The 20,033-nt window shown below is 45.5% G+C and overlaps 1 protein-coding gene across 9 annotated transcripts in view; it reads left to right on the top strand.

Annotated features, from left to right (window-relative positions):
• Positions 1-20,033, top strand: part of ANO5 (anoctamin 5) — a 282,489-nt gene that overhangs the window by 184,766 nt on the left and 77,690 nt on the right. The window lies entirely within an intron of this gene.

Below are 20,033 nucleotides of genomic sequence, written 5' to 3'. Positions count from 1 at the left end.
GTATCCCTATCCAACTCTGCCATATGTGTTGAGTTGATAGGACTGTTTAGAAGAGACCAGTTCCTTCCTCCCTGAACAGTTTCTGGAGATGTTAGTTTCTTTGTCCCTAACACTGTCTTATGTTCCTTTATTAATGTAAAGGTTCTGTAGGTACTAAACAAGGAAAGAGTACCACAAACAATCCCAACAAATACAGCTGTGATATTGAGGAAAGGAATCTTATGGCATTTAAGCTGTTTAGTGAGTCTTGTTATCTCCCTGGTACAGTATCTGGGAGAATGGCCTGTATCATCTATCATAGTTGCAAGGAGTGGCAATTATCTTATGCCTGTTTTGGATGTCAAAGGGATTAGGTTGAGATGACTCGAGCTATGCAGTATGTATGCTGGGAATACTTAACCCGACTCAGAATGGCTGCAGTAGAAGCTTAGTCTCTGTCATTTATTTTGACGAGATCTAATATTCCTATAAACAGCTCCACAACTTTGAAGTCCATATCGAAACAGCCATCAACTCCTGCTTCAATGTCGAGTGAGCTAAAAACTCACTGGAGCTGCCTGAACAGCCTGTTGGTAGGCAGAGGAAAATATATGCACTCCCAGCCAGGACATAAACCCATTTAAGGAGGTCATATCTGAGGAATTCAGAACCTTTCTTATGTTAAAAAACACATTGGTCTCAAGATACTTGTTCTACAGCTCCACTATAGTCACCAGCATTCTCGCCTTCACCATAGTAGTCCTCACTCACTGGATTGGGCCAGGAGCATAAAATGGATCCTTACAATGAGCCTATCTCCAATGATGAGGGAGATGATTCTTATACAATTATATCGTGGAACTCCCGAATGATCCCCACCCATTGAAGGATACACCACCAAATGACACAATAGCATATTTAATTATTCTTGGTATTCCATATGTTAATACTTATTAACACATCATTGCTTCACAGTGACTTTTTTTTGTGACACACTCCAATGCATTTCGAGCGTTACAGCTCTTCATCAGGGAGTACAATGAGTGCTGTTGATGAAATCCCCACTTTCATCAACACCAGCAGGGGAAACTCCGTTAGAAATTTAGAAAGTTTTACAGACGCAAGCCGTATGATACTACGGAACATATACCGGGGAAGCATATCACACTGAGTATCACTCATTGTTCTCCCTGATGAAGAGCTGTAACGCTCGAAATTCATCGGAGTGTATCACAAAACACCCAAAAAAGGCATTTTGAAGCAATAATGTGTTAAGAAGAATTAACATATAGAATACCAAGAATAATTAAAAAGCAAAAAAAGACAGTGAATGAATAAAATTGGCGAAAATATGATGAGACATGACTTCAATTATTTAAAATCCTATTGGTTGTAAGTTGTGTGCCCAAAGGGCCGCTCCCTTTCTCAACTCTCGCTCCCTGACCCAGCTCACTCCTATACCCGAAGAAGACTTCTTCCCCCTGCTCCACAAAGTCTCATCTGGTTCCCCCACAGACTGCTGCCCTCCGGCAATTCTCCGGACCGCTTTTTCGACCTGCCCTGGCCCTCCATTGGCCCTCCTGAACAACTCTCTCCTGCTCGGCGTGGTCCCCAGTCAGTTCAAGAACGCCGAAGTGGTCCCCATATTAAAAAAAAACCAACGCCGACCCCACGGTCTTGGGCAACTTCCGCCCCATTTCCCTTCTGCCTTACCTGAGCAAGGTACTTGAGACGCATGTGACCAGCGTCCTCAGCTCCTTCATCGAGGACTCCAATTTTCTAGATTCCCAGCAAGCTGGGTTTAGACCTGCCCATTCGACAGAGGCGGTTATCCTCTCTGTTATCGAGGAACTTCGTAGAGGCGCTGACTCCAACATCAGTCAAGCCCTGGTGCTCTTAGATCTGTCAGCGGCCTTTGACACGGTCGATCACACCATCTTAGTCGACCGTGTCAAGGAGGCAGGCATCAGCGGGACGGCCCTTAACTGGGTTTGTTCCTTCCTTGCTGACCGCCATCAATCGGTCCGTCTTTCCCAGTTCACGGCAAACCGGACAAGAGTCACCTGCGGTGTGCCGCAGGGTTCATCCCTGTCACCCCTTCTTTTTAACCTCTACCTCACCCCCTTGATCCGCTCCTTCCGCGGTAGGAATGTCACTGCATTTAACTATGCAGATGACATACAGCTTGTTTTCAATCTCAACTCCTCGGACGAAGCGGCTCAAGATTTCCAGTCCACCCTTTGCCATATCAGTAACTGGATGAGCACTCACCATCTTAAACTCAATCCCGACAAGACGGAGCTCGTTCTTGTCGGAGGCCCATCCAACCCCTGGAATTCCACCTTCTGGCCCCTTTCCCTCGGGGTTTACATCTCCCAAGACCTCTCAATGAAGCACCAGGTCAGTGCCACTGTGTCCTCCTGTTTTTTTCAGCTCCGGAAGATCCGGAAAATAGCCCACTTTCTGACCACTGAAGCCCTCACCTTGGCACTGCTGGCGTTAATCATCTCTCAATCGACTATGCCAATGCCCTGTACGTTGGCATCCCACAATACCAAATTAACAGATTGCAGCTGATTCAGAATCGGGCAGCTCGCCTTATCTACCACCAACCAAAACATCACCACGTCCGTACTCTCCTCAAGGCCCTCCACTGGCTTCCTGTTTCGGAGTGCTGCAAGTTCAAACTTGGCTGCCTGACTCATAAATCTTTGGCCGGCACCGGTCCCTCCTTTATTTCCTCCCTCTTGCATCCTTATACCCCTTCCAGGAACCTCCGTTCCTCTCATCTTGCGCTCCTTCAGACTCCCCGCTTCAAGTGCAAAAAACACGGAGGTCTCAGATTTTCCTTTTTGGCACCCTCATTCTGGAACTCTCTGCCGCTGGAACTGAGACTCTCTTCCTCTCACCTTCATTTCAGGTCTCTCCTAAAAACCCACCTCTTCCATGGCATTTACTCATAAACTCTTCTCTCCCCGCTTTCTGCCTCTTGCTGAACAAAGTGAATAGCGCCAAGAAACCGTCCGGTGAATGCCGCGCTTTATAAGTAATTTTTACATTACATTACAACCAAGGCCTTTGGAAACACTAACCGTTATTTAATTTCATGACGTTACATTATAGGGACGGGAACGTCCTCCCTAGGAGCAACCAATAACAAAAAAAAGAGAAATTATTACAGGAAGCTTAAGGAAAGCTTACCAAACTCACTGGCTGTGCGCGAGCTATCTATATTGAATCTAACAATAGCATATTTGTAATAATGTATTTCCAGAGATGCATGGCATGCAGTAATGCAGAGAGCTTCAGATCTCACTGTAGTGATAGCGGTTGATTCAGTTCCTGCTCATACTGAAGAGCATGATTAAGTGTGCAGCAGAAAATCTCAAGAACTGTATAATAATAAGGGTGGTAACCCTGAAGGCCCCAAAGAAGCATACGGCGACAATGGAGGACCCCATGTGTATTAGAGCCACATACCACCTGACACTTTGGTGGTGGACGCCACCAGGAAGCGCGTCTAGGATCTGCGGAGACTCCAGCACCAGTTGAAGAGTGCCAAGAGGGTAGTGGTAGAAAGAGCACATAGTGTTCCATCACCAACTCTATGGACTTACTTTCTAGGTTCATAAGGAGACAGACCAGCGGGTGAGACCTCTGCCAGAGGACAACAGCAATAGAGGCAAGCAGTCTGTACATGAAGGAAAGATAATGTCCAGTGCCAGCATGAAGTGCTTTCTGGCTGGCTCAGGATCTCAGGCTTCCATCCACCTGTACAGTTCACCTCATTAGTATTCTTTTTGATAGAGACCACCTATTGGGGCCTCAAATGAACTTAATGCTAGAGAAAATCAAGATGGAGACGGACCGTGGAAGTTCTGAGAACATTTCAAACACAAATCAGAAGGCCTGGTTTTCAGCATTATCAAGAGAGAGGAGGTGCAAAGGCTACAGCAACAACACAGCTTCCAGGAGGAACAGTCCTTTCAGGAGAGGCAGCCTTCCATGACATTCGCTATAGGAGGCTTAAAAGGCAACAAACAAGGACAGGGTATTGGAGCCTAAGTAAAGGGCACCCCTACCTTCAAGCAATGTCCTGCTTCTCGTTTCCCCCGATAATGCAGCTCCTAGCGGGGAAAAGTAATATACCTTCCACAGTTGAAATTGCTTCCTGGATGGAGTCCAATTTTCTTCAGCTTAATTCCAGTATATTCTTCTCTGCTGGAAGGCACATGCAGTCTGGTCCATTAACTGGTGGCCGTCTAAATTAGGACAGATCTTTCTACCAAAAAAAGGTTAAAAATCTAGGTATATTCTTAAATGACAACCTTTCCATGAATGAGTATGTCAGTTCAATCTCTGGGACATGTTTTGGTGTGATACACATGCTCAGAAAAGCCTTTCAATGGGTTCTTTTGCAGACTAGGAAAATATAAATCTAGGCACAGATAGTGAGCTGCATGGATTATGGGAACTCGTTTATGGTTGCACTGAATGCAGGCCATTTCTTCAAACTTCAGGTTGTGCAGAATACCTCTGCCCACCTTGTCTGCAACCTTCCTCCTTGGTCTCCTTCTGAAACTTTATTAGGTTCCCTGAATTGGCTTCTATAAAGAAGCATGCTCTTTTCAAATGTCTTTTGTTTTCACATCTTTGCATGGGAATGGTCTATGCTATCTCAGAAACAAGCAGCAGCTGTATACCCCTGTTTGCCAGTGAATTATTAAGGTTACGTCCTAGTCCTGTTCATACACCTAGGCATGAGGGCCGCTCTTTTTTTTTTCTTGGCCCCCCAAACACTGGAATCAGCTACCCTGCAGCTATGTTCTTGTCCGAAACCTGTTTTTATTTAAGAAATGTCTGTAACTATAATGTTTATTCTTAAATATTATCATCGAACTGTGACCTGTGCGTGCTGCTCAAGCGCTGAGAGATCCCCTCAGGGTTAATTAGTGTGGCGCTCAACAAATCTATCAAATCAAGGAAATATTCTTGGACAAGTGGTCCTATCAATCGTCCAACAGGGATACTGGCTAAAAATCCATGACTCATCACCAAAGATTCCATGTTGCAGTCGGGAACATCAAAAACTGCTGTACGGGTACAATAGAGCCTGTTCCACTTTGCCAAAGAAGACGAAGAGTATATATGCTATACCAATTCCAAAAACAGGTCCGAGCACTAAGGCCACAATAGACTTCAGCCCACTCAATCATTTCAGAATGTCAGAGTGCTTCAAGACAACCACCTTGCAAGATGTCTGCAGGCATCATCACATGGCAACCCTCTAGCTCGCGACGGTTGCTTCTATATTCCCACCCATCTGTAGCATCATTGCTACCTCACATTTTTGGTCAACACTGCCAATTCAAATTACTACGGTGTAGAGTCACAAGAGTTCTGAGGATATTTACCAAATGACTAGTGGCAGTCTCGTAGAAAGAGGGGTCACAGTGGGAGGTATCAAGAGTACACAACAAATATTTCAAAGAATAAACTAACAAAAGAAAGACATTCAATTCATTCAACACACTGTTATTTAATCACAGTATGTTATACAAGCAGCATATATTATTCTGGCAACACAATTATTAAAGTGCCCCAGGGAAAGGAAGGTGGGATGGAGTGCTTGTGTGAGAAAGGAGGGATGTGCAGAATTGGTCATAGTGCAAGCAATAATATCAACACATAACAGCGCATGGAAAAAAACATAAAACTGGCTTCAGAACGCTGAGCCAGTATACAAAGGTGGAGCAGCTAATGCTCTACAATTTCGCATAACACCATGCTACCGCCGCTAATGTATAATAATCGCATTGTTGGTTGCGTCGGCTAGTGTGTAGTTGTAGCCATCGACGTTTCGACTCCAAAACATAAAGGTAGGTATACGTAAAACCTTAAAGCGGGGTCTTCATCAGGACAAAAGGGACCCAGGGGGGCGTGTAATTCTGTGAAAATGAGGTAAAATAAGTTTTACTATTAAGACATTAGAAAATGTATTAAAACCGCGCTAGGGGTGCCACAAGACATATAAAACGGTTAATTATTCACCATGGAAAGGTGGGCCGTCCGGCTCTCATCGAGGACAGGAGAACGGGGAGCAACCTGTAAAGACATGGTGTGAGAGTACTTCAAACACATTCAATTGAAATACTCAAGATCCGTACAACGTGGATCATGGACGATAACTCACTTGTTAAATAGAGTTATCAAGCTCCTAGAAGTCAAGTTCAGTCAGATGCTGTCATGGTCATCTCAGTGCTACAGAGGACAAAACAACAACAAAGGGGCATGTGACTGGCACCTTCAATTTAAAAAAGTCAATCCAAATACAGCTCAAAAGAGGGTGCAGTCACTCACTTGTCAACGGAGCTCAATAGCGGTCAATCTATCCCTGCTAATCAAGTCGGTCAGATTCCATCATAAGCGTTTCAGTACTACAGACAAGGGTATAAAAACAATGGCTATAAAGTAACTCCAGGTAAATCCTGGCATACACATAACCAAAGCATCTACGGACAGAAACTCAATCGTAGAAATGTTAACTTACATGCACGGACCAGTTAATTGCAGCCGTGCTTCCAAACAAACAGGCCGCAGCCGCGGTCTTCGTACACTGGAAATCAAATAAAATACGGGCGATTAGGGAAACAATCTCTTGCCACACAGTGTTCCCTGTATCTAGCCCGGTGCAAATCCCAAGATTCTTACCTCCAAAGAAGGTGTGGGAATCACCACGACCTCACGCTACTCCGTCCGGTCTAGCTATGAGGCTGGCAACCGCGTACAGCGTTGTGAGGCTGCCGCGTGCACGTGTGCTGTCACGTCACGTGTCAAAAAGCCATCAAGGACAGACTATGTTATGTAAAAAAAGTTTGTTATGTAAAAATTATCCAGGTAAAAGCTTTATCAAAGTATCCCCAGGGCGGTGTGAACACACTGTCACTACGTCAAATCACGATTTGGGAGCGGCCGGTGGTGTAATTCGTGTATCTTCCCGCCGGTTATGTTAACATCACGCACCTCATGCACAGTGGGTGTAGGCGAAACCACAATTAAATATGTCCAAAAAAGCCAGCAAAAGTACCAATTATATATTATTTTGGAATAATTAGTGCTGCGAACTATTAAATAGACATTATTCAGGAGACCTATTGGAAAAATAGATGGGCATGTAGTTATAGATCACGATTGTATCGTTGCACACATAATGCTCACCGCGCACCTCTCACACAGGAGGGTGAAGGCAAAACTCGTAGAATGCATAAATAGTATTACTATCAGTGCATCAGATGGTATGTCAGACCCAGCGTTCTTAAACAGGAAATTAGCCTACGTGTGAGGTTTAACGACCCAGTCTGGCTAATTGTGCATGACTACTGTCCACCTCATTAAAGCCATTGTTAATTGAGTCCAGGGTGGCCATCCATTTAGACTCACGGATGTTTAAGATCAATGATATGCCTCCTCCCCTTAGTCCTAGCGTAACCCTTTCAAGGACTAACCATTTCAAAACATCAGGTGTATGTCCATATCTTTTGCAGTGGTCTACCAACGGGTTCCCAGGTACATTACATCGGATCCTGCTCCCATGTTGTAAAATTCTTGCTTTTACTTTTTGCTGTGTCTATTCCACATACACCTGGTCACAAGGGCATTTTATCACATAAATTACATTTGTCGTATTGCAATTAGTATGTGACTTCAATGCGAAAGTTCGTTCTTTGCCTCTACATTCTTTTAAGAGAGATAAAAATATTAGAGACTTAGTGGTCCACTCTTTCCTGGATTCTACGAAACCACCAACCATTTTATCCCTGTGGAACCTCCCACCCGTTGTGGGGCATAACAGATGCGGATTGTGCGCAGCATGCGCAACTACTATCCAATCCAAGGATTTTAAACATCAAGAACGAACTTTCGCATTGAAGTCTCATACTAATACCAGTACCGCAAAATAACACTGCTGCCCACAAGCCAATGGGGAGGTGGAGCAGTTCATGTGCACCTTGAAGAAGGTGATACGCATAGTGAACTATGACCAACAACAGATAGAGAGGGCAATATAGGAATTCCTACACAAGTATATACAGACTCCATACTCCACTACCGGCCAAGCCCCAGGGCCTGTCCTTTTTATTTATTTTATTTATATCATTTGTAGAACGCGCTGTAACCCTGCGGGCATCCTGGCGCTGAAGAAAGGTGCAACGAAGAACAGTCAGTCTTGAGAGCAAGAGGAGGGTGTCTCGATGAGGGTCTGTTACTACTACCCCTGGGAGGGGGGAGGGGGAGTTATACCCTTGGAAAGAGCCTGGTCTTGATTTTTTTACGGAACAGCAGTAATTCGCTGATTTTCCTGATTTCAATTGGAAGGCTATTCCAGAGGCGGGCCGCTGCTATGCTAAAAGCTCTGCCACCCTGGGTCGCTTTTCTAATCCTAGGTATTCTGAAAAGGTTAGTGGAAGAGGAGCAGAGGGCCCGTGTGGGCTCGTACCACTGGAACTTGTCTTGGAGTGGTATAGGGCCCTGACCATGTACTGCTTTGAAGACGGTGCATAGGGACTTGAAGAGAATCCTCTGAGGCACTGGGAGCCAGTGCAGGTCAGCCAACGCTTGAGTTGTAGAAGATCGGCGGGCTCGTGAGAGTGCCAACTTAGCTCCTGCCGCCTGGATACTCTGCAGTCTGGAAATCAGATATCCAGGGGATTCCAGTAACAAGGCGTTGCAGTAGTCCAGATGGCTGAGGATGGTACTCCTGACTACAGTTGTTCTTGCCTGTACCGGTAGAAAAGGCAGCAGCTTTCGGAGATCTCGCATTACAGTGAAGCAACTGCCCACCATTTTATTGACGTTGGTCTCCAGATTTAAATTTTCATTAAAGCTGACCCTCAGATTCTGCACCGTCTTCACTGGTGTCAGTGGTCCATCCGACGCTAAAGGCCAAAAGTCTGCAGGCAGGCTTCTGGCAATTCTCCCCACATTGCACTGCATGATCTGTTTTTCCGCTGTTGAACTGGAGCGAGTTTACCTATAGCCATGCCACCATTTCATGCATGCAGGCATGGAAACTCTCTAGTGAATCCGCATGAGCACCATTGAGGGAGATCATAAGCTGTGTCATCAGCGTAGTTGATTACGCGGATGTCATAAGCCTTAATGATGCCCATCAGGGGTTGCATGTAGGCATCAAACAGGATGGGACTGATGGATGATACCTGCGGAACCCCATGTGGAACTTTGGCAAATTCAGATTGGTATGAAGGGAGTGCCGCTGCCTGCCACCTATCTGACAAATACGCAGGCAACCACTTAAGGGCCATTCCCTTCACTCCAAAGGTTTCAAGCCTTGTCAGCAGAATGTCATGGCTCACCGTATCGAATACGGCGATTCCAAACCACACCACACAAAATGGACTCCAAGCCACACTGACCATGCTAGAGTTCTCAGCAGGAGGACGCCAGGGAACAATAACAGCCCTCAGAGGTAAAGAAGAGTTCACCCGCAACATCTTTTTCATCCAGAAGGTCAAGGGAGCTCACTGCTGACTCATCCGCAGACACAGATCCTTTGAAGAAGACTGATGGGTGGGCACTGTTATCGCCTTCAGCCCCAATCCAGACCGGGGTCTGCCATCTTGGGGTCTGGGCGAGACTTGGCCAAGCCTCGTGTCTTCAGAGGGTTCTTAAAGCAGCTGCTCAGTGCTAGAGACTTCTATTCAGAGAGGCCACCCGGCGCTCCCCATCTGCCTCAAGAACTTTCTAGTCTGAGAACTGTTTGAAACGGTGTGCTCACCATACAGACAGAAGCAGGGCTTTAAGTGGACTGGGTCTCACCGAGTCTGAGCACTGCCAGTTTTTTTTCAGGAGGGCTCTGTTTTGTGCCATGGCACAGGCGGTCCGTTTTTTTATTTTTCGGACTACAGTGACAGCAGGCACTTCGATGTGCACTGTTCACTTCTCACTAGTGGAGAAGTTACGGTATGACGTCATGCCAGGTGAGTGTTGAAGGGGAAGGAAATTCCCTTAAAGAGATTCATTTTCTATCTAGATTTCCCTTCTCTTTTTGAAACTCAGGAGCTGCAACATTGTTGTGTGCTTAAAGTGGAAGTTTTTTCAATATTATATACAAGCCACAGTTGCTGCTTATTTATTTTATGCAACTAGTAACCAATGACAAAGTCAATAGTCCTGACTTGTAGGTAAGATGTGACTGGATGCAATGACAGGAACAGCAAAATACAAGTCGGGCGGTTACGTGTTTTAAGCCACGCCCTTAATTACATTGGCCACGCCCCTTTGAGACCCCCCTCTCCCCCTCCCTTCTCATGTTTTGGAAATGTTATTATGCTTTATAAAGCTGGGAATGAATGTACTGTCCCACCTGGCCAATCCTCGCGGGGTGGTCTAGTTGTCACCGGCACACGCGCGGGTTTTGGTCGAGTCCTGCACCCTGAGTGCAGGCCAATAAAGCGCATGGGCGAGGCCAACTCCTCCATCAGCACAACCTAATCTGTACCTCCGTGTCAATCATATGAGCCCTTCAACTAGGGTCTCTAACTTTTAAAAATGAGCAGATGGTGGGCGGGGCTCTCTGTTTAAGTAGACGCCCGATCTTTCAAAGATGTGCTCTCACATTTGAGCAGCAGTTCGAGTCCTTGGTATACTTTTGGTAACATGCTGTGCTATGTTTACTTTTACAGTTGCGTAGCTGTGAAGGAGCAGGCTCATGTAAAACGCTTCCTTTTGCAGTTGCGTAGCTGTGAAGTAGCATAGCAGGCTCATGTAATACGCCGCTCCTTGCCCTCATCCAAGTTCACACTGTTTTGCAAGTTTACACGTTTCTGCTATCTACTTACAAAGCGCAGACATAATTGTGCAAGTTTTCTTTGTATTTGGTCCCCTCTACTGGTAAGAAGTGATAGTGCAGTTCGTTTGTTTTGGTAACGACTGAAGTAGATGTGGTAACTTGAGCTTACTTTTGAACGGAAGGTACAGACCGTGTAGCGTTCTTAGTTGCACTCTTATCAGTGAACCATTTTAAATCACATCTGCAGTGTTATGTAACAAGCAGTTAAGGTTTCATTCATAATAACCTTGAATTGTGCCGAGAGGTTTGAATTGATCTCCTATTTCTCGTCATATTTTTATGTTTATCTTGCACTTCGCACTACTTATTTGACTAGAGAGGAGTCAACCTAAATATGAGTGCAACAAAAAAACAGCAAACCATCACCCTTTCACTGCTGTGCTTTTTTGGGCTATTTGGAGTAGCTCGCCCTTAAGCCTCCTTGACTTTTTCCCACATAAGGAATACAGGCCAAATGTGCATTTTTTTGTACAAAATCGTGTGATTCATGAGATACCCAGGGATTGTGGATTACCCTAAATGGGATTGAGAAAATAGCTAAATATAGCTACATTGTGCTGGTATTGGGAAACATTGGAAGAAAGAGCTTGGCTAAAAAGAGTCCTGTTTTTTTCCTAAGATCGCATCAATTACAGGCTTGGTGTGCTAAAGTTACCATCTTCCCAGCTTTCAGGAACATTCTGAGCTGAATAAAAAAATAAAACCATCTTTTTACCATCATTTTGGCTTTTTTCCTAAGAGCTAACCCAATTTTCCTGATTTTGGTGCTTTCACCCTCATCCAGTTTGTGGTAGGAATCTTTGTGAAATCTATTCGCGATCCTAGAAAACTTTAGATCTCTGAGAACTAGACATAATTCTGAATACAGCATAAGGCCATTTTTGTAGATCCTTCACTTTTTCCAAAAGGACCATCTGTTGAAATGAAAAATGATGTTGAAAAGTAACATGACAAAATGGCCATTGCTAACAATGCTTTCATCTGTAACTTCTTGTCACATTAGCCAATTCGCAAATACAATTTGCCATCACGTCTGCTAGACTCTTCTGGTTATGGGGATGTATAGCAGAACTGAACTGCACTTTATAATGGTTTTTCATCGTGTACAGAGCAATTCATATGGTAAAATGTAAAGAGTGAAACATTGGTAAGAATAGAACGTATGTTTTTCTGAAATGTACACCAGATACTGAGTGCGGGAGCAGCAGTGATTTGTACATTTCTGAATTTGTGGGTACCCATGCTAGCAGCTGATGTAAATGGCATTTTGCAAAAGATCTTTCTTTCTACAAATGGGCGTACATTTGAAAGGCGAAGCTGCAGAGATAATGATAATGATATTTATAAAGCGCACAAATACCAAAATGGTGTCTCGGCGCTAGAACTATGAGCAGATCCCCCACCAGCTCCCATCACTGAAATAGCCAGGTTTTCAAATTTTTCTAAAGCTCAAGAGAGCTAGCAATTCAATTGCTAATAATAAATGTTCTACTATTGTGTGTTACCACATGTCAATGTGGGTACGCCTAGTGCCCCAGCAGGAAAGGCCCCAAAACACTACGTGGACACATCACATTTTTCCCCTGAAAACAGACCTTTGCAATGTGGATAGCTGTGAATTCTGGGCCTAATCTCTACCAGCATTTAGGGACACCAAGCACACCTCCACAATTTTAAAAACTAGGCACTCGAAAGAATCAAGGGTGGTTATGGCCCTCACAAGTTTTTCTCACCTAGAAGGCCTTGTAAACCTCAAACTTTGACTAACATTGCACAATTTCTTCATATTTCTGTGATAAAGTTCTCTAATCTGTGAGGATCTAAAATGTTCTACTAGCCAGCATGCCTCCTAGTCTTCCAAAAGAAATGGTACCTTACATGTGTGGGTAGGCCTTGTGCCTGTGAAAGGAAAGGGCCCAAAACATAATGTAGAGATATCCACATTTCTTGTCGGATCAATTGCCTGGTTTTACAATGTAAGTAGGTGGGGTATTTAGGCTTTGGCTCAGTGGGCAACCAGGGAAACCTAGCAGACCCCAACACTTCTGAAACCTAGACACCCAGTGGAGTACAGGGTAGTGTGCCTTGCATAGATGCCACAATGTTTTCTTACCTACGCATCAAACCAAGTTCAGTGGCTGTCCCGCGTGGATACTCTCATTGACCCTGGTTTGATTTGTGACTGTTAACCCCAGCAGCCAAGGCTGAAAACTCAGAAAGGAAATCTCCCATAGTGCCCACACCAGAGGGATTTCCTGCCCCTGGCCCAGGATGTGCTGGAGCTGTCCGCAGTCCATGAGCAATTTTGTATTGGATGGCTCCAGCACATACCCCACTCCAAAGTGGTTAAAGTTTCAACTGAGTTTTCCTAGGGAGCTTGAACATGCAATTGTGTTATTCAGTTCATTCAGCCCCTGTCGAGTAGCTTACATTTAAGTATCCCATGGAATTTTAACAAATGTTTTTTTCATTTGGTACAGACTTGAGCCATTCCTCAAATTGTTTTGTTTTTTGAAGAATGTCCTAAACTGTTGTGTAGGACTGAGTAACACGTTTACTTTTTGACTTGTACCCCCAAGCCCTCACAATTTGCATCTTCATGATTAGAGATTGAGCAGCAAAAAACTAAACAATGACACACATAAAACTAAACAATAACACACGTAGGTATCATTCAAACCAGAAAAAAATAATTTAAGTGGTTAAATAATCAGTTACATCTAATGCTATCACCATAAAAGATGTTACAGACCACCATAATGATTATAATATTCTTTTATCAAATTGATTAAAAAAGGATAACAGGAAACATTTGATCATATCAATCTCAATAAAAGCATGTGCACAGTGACACCAGTGAGCTGTGAGATGAACCACAGAACATATTAATAAATAAAGTACATGTGTATTCTAAAGATAGTCTGTTAACATTATAATGGCTGCTAGTTGGTTATTTCTGTTTGTTATATCCCTCGACGGGGTTTCGACCTGAAAAGATTGCCAATCAATCAACCAGTCATTTGTTAAGCGCACTACATACCCGCGAGGTTCTCTAGACGCTGGGGGTGCAGGGGGAGGTGGGGGCTCTACTGTTCGAACAGCCAGGTCTTTAGTTTCCTCCTGAAGGTCAGCAGGTCTTGGGTCTGTCGTAGACTCATTGGGAGGGTGTTCCATGTCTTCGCGGCGAGGTGGGAGAAGGATCTCCCGCCGGTGGTTGTTCTTCGGATGCGCGGGACAGTTGCGAGTGAGAGGTCGGCGCAGCGTAGCTGGCGGTTGGGGGTTTAGAAGGAGAGCCGTCTGTTGCGGTAGGCTGGGCCAGTCTTGTGGAATGCCTTGTGTGTGTGAATGAGGAGCTTGAAGGATATCCTCTTATTGATGGGGAGCCAGTGCAGGTTTGTCAGGTGGGGGGGTGATGTGGCTGTGTCGTGGTACATTGAGGATAAGTCTTGCCGAGGCGTTTTGGGATGTGTTGTAGTCGATTTGATGAGCTTGGTCGGGGCTCTCGTGAAGAGGGCATTTCCGTAGTTGAGGTTGCTGCTGTGACTGTCTTTCTTGTATCGGTCAGGTTCCATCTGTACATCTTGCGAAGCATGCGTAGGGTGTTGAAGCAGGAGGAGGAGACTCCGTTGACTTGCTTGGTCATTGAGAGCATCTCAGGTCTCATCAGGACTGTATCTATCTATCGATCCTATCTATCTTATCTCAAAGGTTATAGGTACAGTATAGTTAGGCTTACATTTCACTCATACAAAACCAGAGAAATTCAGCCGTTATGGTTAGCTGAGATAACTCTAACTAAGGACCCACAATGCACTGCTTATGAACTCCCATATTACATTACTCACTGATGACATCTGAAATGACAATACTGATGACTTCATCCAGTGATTTTGAGTGTGTTTTAAAAGGTACTCAGTGTTAAACATGTATACTCAGGTAATGAGCGTTGGCAGTGCCTGTATGGGTGAGTGAGTGGGTGTGTAAGTGGTGTATACAAGAGCGAGTGGGTATGTGGTAGACTGTATACATGAGTAAGTGGCTGTGTGAGTTTTTGTATGCATAAGTGAGTGGCTGTGTCAGTGGCTGTAAATGATGAATGAGAGGGTGCATGAGTAACTGACTCTGTGACTGAGCAGGTACATACATGTCTGGGTGGTCAGTAACAGGGTAGATGAGTAACTATATGGATGGATGTATGAATGGGCGTGTGTGATGACATGGGAGAGTAGGTATGTAAGTATCTGTATGGATGACTGATTCACTAGGAGTATAGCTGTATGGGTTAATGAGTGGGTGTGCAATTGTTTGTCTATAAGAGTGGATGTGTGAGTGGTTGTATTCGTCAGTGAATAGGTGCATGAGTGGCTTTATATGTGAGTTAGCGGTTCTGTTAGTGGCTGTATGGGTGGGTTGATGTGTTAGTGGCTCTATGGATCAGTGAGTAGGCATGTCACTGTTTGTATGGAAATTCCATTGGTTGTGTGGGAGTGAGTGATTGAGATGTTGTATGGGGTGTAACTGGGTGTGTGACTGGGACTGTGGATGATGTCATTTCAGATGTCATCAGTGATGTCATGAGTAATGTCACTGACCATGTCATTAGTGATGTAAGTCTGAGGTCCTAAGCAAGTGCTTTGCAGAGGCGTAATTTATATTTAGCTCATGTAAATATAACTTTTAAATTTCTCCGGTTTATTTGCTTGAAATGTAAGCTTAACTATACCTTTGTTTATTTTTCATGAAATTTCTAAGGTTTTTTAAATTCTATCACCAAACTATAACGTCCCTATAAACTTTGTTTTCAGTGAATTTCTAAGGTCTTTTTAATTCGATTTCCTAGCTAGTGGAGAAAGAGGGCAGGCCACCCACATGCTCCCAGCAATACAGCTGGGTGGAACTTACTGTAGGTAACAGGAGGAGTTCTTGGCCCCGAGGACCCTCAACGTCCAAGGGGACTTCAGCCCCCAACAAGTAGCGCGCCAGGGGGCACGTTTGCAGAGTGGTGGAGAAAGGGGGTGGGACCTCTGACTAACTCTTGGCAATCCTTTTGTATGGGATTTACTGGAGATAACAGGAGGGATTCTTGGAACTTCATCACTAGGTGCACTAGGCGTTTGCAGAGTGGTGAACAAAGGGAACAGAGCCACCCACAAACTCTCGGCAATCCTGCTATGTAAGACTTACTGGAGTTAACAGGAAGGGTGGGGTTGTTGGCCTCAAAGGCCCCCCACCAGCCAAGGGGACTTCATCCCCCAGCAAGATGTGTGCCAGGAGGCTCCTTTGCAAAATGGTTGAGAAAGGGGACAAGGCCTCCGTCAACTTCCACCTGGGCAGCATTTCAAAATAAAAAAATACCTTATTTTTGTAATGGGGAGCGGGCTGTGTACACCCCCTCTTCCCTGACCATTTCGGCCACGGGGCCTGGTCATTACACTATGTAGAGGGGGGCCTCAGGTCCCTCTCCCTAGGCTGATTTTGTCCCTTGGAACTACCTGCCCTGCAGTCTTGCCTGTCTATTCTGAGTGTCTCTGGGGCCCCCAGTGACCTATGGTTGGGGTCACGGGGAGCCTTAAGGTACTTGCGATCCCTGCCGCTTCACGCCTTCTGTGGTAGCCAGCATTGCTGTGATAGACAGCGGGATGCTGAAAGGAAGCACCATGTCTGGCAGAACAATGTGTTTGAGGCATTTGAGCTGTAGATCACAAGCTTATGCAGAGAGCGCCATCTAGTGTTGACAATTTCGGCCACAGGGCCTAGTCATTACACTATGTAGAGGGGGGCCTCAGGTCCCTCTCCCTAGGCTAATTTCCTCCCTGGGCACTACCTGCCCTGCAGTCTTGCCTGTCTATTCTGAGTATCTCTGGGGCCCCCAGTGACCTATGGTTGGGGTCACGGGGTGCCTTAAGGTGCTTGCGATCCCTGCCGCTTCCCGCCTTCTGTGGTAGCCAGCATTGCTGTGATAGACAGCGGGATACTGAAAGGCAGCACCATGTCTGGCAGAACAATGTGTTTGAGGCATTTGAGCTGTAGATCATAAGCTTATGCAGAGATCGCCATCTAGGGTTGACTATTTCGGCCACAGGGCCTGGTCATTACACTATGTAGAGGGGGCCTCAGGTCCCTCTCCCTAGGCTAATTTCGTCCCTGGGCACTACCTGCCCTGCAGTCTTGCCTGTCTATTCTGAGTGTCTAAGGGGCACCCAGTGACCTATGGTTGGCGTTGCGGGGTGCCTTAAGATACTTGCGATCCCTGCCGCTTCGCGCCTTCTGTGGTAGCCAGCATTGCTGTGATAGACAGCGGGATGCTGAAAGGAAGCACCATGTCTGGCAGAACAATGCGTTTGAGGCATTTGAGCTGTAGATCACAAGCTTATGCAGAGATCGCCATCTAGTGTTGGGCACGGATTTTTGCATTGTGTTATTCTTCGAAGAAGTCTTCCTAGTCACGAGGTAGGTGACTCCACCTTTCGGTGATAGTGCGCATGGTCAACGACTACATCTTCAGTTTTTTTTCGGCCATCCTGTGCTGATGTTACTCGCTGCGCTCTGGTTTGACGCCGAACTTTCAGTTTCTCTCGGTGTGTAGAACACTCGCCCTCAATGGTATTGTTTCCGATTGCATTCTCGTGTGTATTGATAAAAACCCTATTTCGATCGATGACCTGGTGGTAGGCCGTCGGGCCTAGACCCCGGTTTGACTTGCAGTCGATGGAATAAACTCCCTTTAATTTCTGTCCTCGGTGCCACGCAAAATACCTGTTCACTGACTTACACGAAGTGTGCAACCTGTGTTTGTCACCGGAACACAGTGAACAGGACTGCAACACATGCCAACGCTTTCTGCTCTAAAAAGACCCTTCGCGACCGTCGGGCTCGATGACGCTTCATGCAGAGCCAACATAGGCTCCATTCCAAACCTCTTCGGACCTGATTCTTATGAAGAAGCCAGCGACGTTATTGGAGCCAGGGAGGAACAGGAACAGATATCCCTTTCTAACCACGGCTCTGACCAGGATGAAGAAATCTCGCATGGACAACGTACTGCGAGTACAATCCCTACCTTGCCCCAAATCCCAAGTCAACCGAAAGAGAAGGCTCCAGACCAACCCACGCCCTCTGGCCACGGTCGGCACAGAGACCACACTTCTGACGCCACACCTTTTGGCTCAGAACCGACGCCTACCAAAAAGCCTTCTGTCACCGAAAAACCCGAAGTCAGTCGGGTTCTGAGCCAAAACCTTCAGGATCGAAGACCAAGTCTGACTGCAAACCACACCACATGGCGCCGAAAACCACCTCTGGTGCGAAAATAACAAACCTGAAGCCGTTGGCACCGAAACCTTCGGCACTGAAACAGACTGATGCACCAAAATCACCTAAAATTCAGTTTTGGTGATCCGCTCCAAAAACCGGACCCAAAACTGAAAATATTGGTCATACATCCCAAAAACTGGACACATTACTACTAAAGGTGCACTAAAGAGAGGGTTAATACCGAAGAGGAATATCATATTCCATTGAAAAAGAGAAATATTGTAACAAGCCCTTCCCCTCCTCCTCCTCTTCCTCCACCACCTTCGCCACAGTCTCTACCTGTGCCAACTTCACCTGAGCACCACCACTTACACCTGAAAACCAGGGTGATGGGGATAATAATAATGACGATGGCTAGCCAAGGCGTATAGATGAGTGGGATGACAACAAGACTGACTCGCTCACAGACAATGATCCTGACCTATATCCTACCAGGCCCTCTCTACCTGGCGACAGTGTAGGCTATATTGAATTGCTATGCAATTACAATGGGGTCCAGTTCCATAAGGAATCCCTTGAGGAGGGACAATTAATTTCGAACAACCAAATTAGGTGTGCCCTTGATGTTGCTGACACATCTGCCAGAGCAGTAAACACTAGTGTCCTTTTAAGAAGGCATGCCTGGCTACGCATATCCGTGTTCAATCTTGAGGTTCAGGCCTCCATATTGAACATTCCCTTTAATAAAAAACACCTTTTTGGGCCAGTGGTGGATTCTTCACTTGAGAAGAATCTACTGAAGTACTAAATCTATGGGAGAAGGCCGTGTTTCCTTTCGGCGCTGTTTCCATCGGCAGGGTCCAAAAGTACTTCCTCAGAAACAGCGTCCACCTATAAGGGCAATAACCAACCCTCAGGCTCTAACAATTACTTCAGAGGGAATTACAGAGGGAACAAAGGCAGTGGTAGAGGTTCACGTACCTCCCCCTCCAATACAAAGCAGTGACGTGCCCATAGTTCCCCCCCCGACCATTTAATACCTGTTGGGGCAAGACTGTCACATTTCCTACCAAAGTGGCAGTCAATAACAATAGATAAGTTGGTTCTACATATTATCTATTCTGGTTACTACCTAGAGTTCATCAACACTCCTCCAAACATTCACCCCAAAGTCACACCGACTTTCACCGGATCACCTACACCTCCATAAACAAGAGATAGTCCCTACTACTAAAAGGAGCAATAGATCCCGTACCACTACAACATCAAGGGTCAGGTGTGTATTCCTTTTTCTTCCTAATTCCCAAAAAGGACAGCTCTCTCAGACCAATATTAGATGTCAGAGACCTGCATTTTTACATATTCAGACCATTTCCACATGGTAACACATGTACAGGTACTACCTCTCTTGCAAAAGGGCAACTTTCTGTCTACTCCAGACTTAAACGATGCCTACTTTCATATTCCAATCCAGCCGGCTCACTGCACATTTCTCAGGTTTGTGGTAGCAGGTCAACATTACCAAATCAAGGTACTCTCATTCGGAGTTACCACTGCCCCCTGAGTATTCACAAAGTGTCTGGCTTTAGTAGCTGCTCATCTGAGAAGACAAAGCATCCATGTCTTCCCATACCTGGTCGATTTGGCTCATCAAAGCCGGCACGTATCGACAATGTTGCAAGCATACTACCGTTACCATTGTTACTTCTCCAACTGGGGTTTACAATCAATGTGTTAAAATTTCATCTTCAGCCAGCCATAACTCAGAACTACCTAGGAGCCACTTTAGATACTCAAAGATCTCTGGCATTTCCCAACGCAGCCAGAATTCGAAACATTCAGGCATTATTTCTCCAATTTCTAGCCAATCCGTCAGCTCCAGCTCGAGCTTTTATGCAGCTGTTGGGAAGGATGGCATCTTGTATCATGA

Source organism: Lissotriton vulgaris, chromosome 2_2, assembly GCF_964263255.1.
Source record: "Lissotriton vulgaris chromosome 2_2, aLisVul1.2, whole genome shotgun sequence".
NCBI classification, from domain to species: Eukaryota; Metazoa; Chordata; class Amphibia; order Caudata; family Salamandridae; genus Lissotriton; species Lissotriton vulgaris.
The sequence above is the reverse complement of the archived record's forward strand: the minus strand, read 5'-3'. Positions and strand labels throughout refer to the sequence as shown.